This window comes from Macaca thibetana, chromosome 4 (genome assembly GCF_024542745.1).
Source record: "Macaca thibetana thibetana isolate TM-01 chromosome 4, ASM2454274v1, whole genome shotgun sequence".
Lineage (NCBI taxonomy): Eukaryota > Metazoa > Chordata > Mammalia > Primates > Cercopithecidae > Macaca > Macaca thibetana.
In genome coordinates this window covers 131,514,761-131,517,655 of record NC_065581.1, presented here as the reverse complement: position 1 = coordinate 131,517,655, position 2,895 = coordinate 131,514,761, and positions in this window count along the sequence as shown.

The window sequence follows — 2,895 nt, the reverse complement described above, 5'->3', positions numbered from 1 at the left end:
ATTGAATCATGGGGGCGACTTCCCCCATCCTGTTATTGTGATAGTGAGTGAGTTATTAAAAGATCTGATGGTTTCATAAACATCTAGCATTTCCTCTGCTTGCTCGCATTCATTCTCTCTCCTGCCATCCTCTGAAGAGGTGCCTTCTGCCATGATTGTAAGTTTCCTGAGCCCTCCCCAGCCATGTGGAATTGTGAGTCAATTAAACCTCCTTTCTTTATAAATTACCCAGTCTCAGGTATGTCTTCATAACAGCATTAGAACGGACTAACACTGCTCCTTATCTGGATTTCTCTCATCCACACCTATTTCCCTCTCTAATTTATCCTCCACGATACAGCCAGAGCAATTTTTTAAATGCTCATATGGTCTTTCTCCATTTTTTCTTAAAATACCTTAAAAACTTACTTTGGGCTTAACATAAAATCAAAATATTTAGCACAGTTTCAGATCCAACAAGATCCAGACCTGGCTGAACTCAGGGGACACATCGTCCCTCACCTTCTGTGCCGTGGGCACATTCACCTTCCTTCAGGTCCTCACAGATGCTGTGCTCCTTCTCATGCCAGGACCATGATGCATGCGGTCCTGGTTTGCTGTGTGCCTGGTTGACTCCTACTCATCCTTCACATCACAGCTCAAGGGTTACTTCTTCACAAGGTTCTTCCCAATTTTTCAGCCTCAATCAGGTCTCTCAAGACTCCCAACTTATTTCCCTCATCATACAGATCGCAATCTGTGATTGTAGAGTTGTGTGTGATTATTTCATTAATGTCTAATTCCTCCACTATTGTATTATCAGTACCAGTACAGTGCCAGCTGGACCTCGATGAGTATTTGTTGAATAAGTAAATGAATGAGTTTACAATTTCAGAAAACAGAATGTGTTTCCTTAGGAGAAAATCCACACCATGTGGAATGCTTCGAAAGGACGTTCAATTTTGAATGATTTCATAATATTACTTTGTTTGTTACTCCATGAGTAATTTTATGTTAAGTAAAAAAATTTCTGTGGTTGAAAAATCAATAAATTAGTATGATTCGCAAGAAGAACAACAAAAATTTAACTTTCCAGTATTGATGAGGTTCTTTTCTGAGTATGTAACTTTAAGCTACTTTCTATTTATTAGTAAAAAGATGATATTTTAAAGTGCTTTCCTGCTTATCTAGATTTACAATATTTAAAAATCTTTGCTCTTCAAGTTTCATTTTTTCCTTTAAGGATTTTCAATCCAAAAGTTTAGTAATGAAGCATATATACAGTTCATGAACATGAACATATTTTAAGACTTTCGGGAAACACTCAAAACAAAAGCTATTTTGAGAATTAGGAAATAGCTTGTCTGAATATTGCCAAGTGAATTTGGAATAACCTTTTTGTGGGATGCAATAAAAAAGAAAGACAAAAACTTCAACATTCTCAGTTAGTTCAAGGTTACAAGAGAATGTGAACAAAAAGTATTTCTCATTCTGTTAACACTTGGACACACAGAACATAAAAACAGTGTCTTCTTTCACTTAAAAAAATTTGAAACACACACAAGGAAACTTTGACCTCCTTGCCTTTTAGCTTCTCTGGGAGAGTTCTGCATAGATTTTGACCCCTTTTTCTCCTGTCCAACTTTTTACTGTGTATTTAATGAGCCTTGGATACCTATGCATCCCAATATATCCATAATGAGTTGGCAGTGGGAGAGGAAGAACAGGCCTGCAGATGCTGCTTGTATAATGGACAATGCTGTGGTAATGTCAGGACTTCCCTCTCACTTGCAAATGGAAGGAGAAGGAAAATGTTTCATTCATGACACATTAAACACAAATACCATTTTTATTTGTTTGTTTGATCGTTTTTATTTTTGTAGAGACAGGGTTTCCCTATGTTGTCCAAGCTAATCTTGAACTTCTGTTCTCAAGCGATCTTCCAGCTTCAGCTTCCTAAGGTGCTGGGATCACAACTGTAAGCCGCCATGCTCGGCCAAAATACCCTTTTTAAAAATAGATGGGTGCTGGCAGAGTCAGACCAAACAATTGCTCAGGACAACAGCAAATATTTAGGCAAAGATGATTCCAGCTCTTAAGAATTAGGAGCCTTATTCTGAACATCTATATCTTAATCAAATGTTTTACTCCATAATTAAAAGTCAGAGCCTCAAGTACTATTTTGTTCCTAAGCAATCTGCTAACTAATGTAAAAGTGTTATAAGGACTTTAAATAAGTAGGTAAAATAAATTACAGATTTAAAATAAAATAAAAATGTGTTTCAGGAGTGATTGCAGAGAGAAAGAACGTTACACAATATGCACCCCAGACCCAATGGGAATTTAGAGTTTAAACCAAACATAGTGTGGCTGGCGCCCCTACTGGACAAGTGAGGCTCTGCACACGCAGCCTGTTGGGCCTGGGCAATACCTATCTACCTGGAGAAGTACACTTGGACACAAGAAAGGGAACATCACACACCGGGGCCTGTTGTGGGATGGGGGAAGAGGGGAGAGATAGCATCAGGAGATATACCTAATGTAAATGACGAGTTGATGGGTGCAGCACACCAACATGGCACATGTATACATATGTAACAAACCTGCACGTTGTGCACATGTACCCTAGAACATAAAGTATTAAAAAAAAAAAAATTCTCGCATGCCAGTGGTGTGCATCTGAAGTCGCAGCTACCCCAGAGGCTGAGGCGGAAGGGTAGCTTGAGCCTGGGAGACTTAGGTTGAAGTGAGCCGAGATTCCCCCACTGTGCTCTGGCCAGGGCGACTGAGTGACACTGTCTCAAAAAAAAAAAAAAAAAAAAAAAATGCCAGGACCTGGGCCCTAGAGTCAAGGTATTTCCTAGAACCACAGTGCCAGCATGGTGCAGTAGAACAGCACAGTTGCAGAGGGGAGAA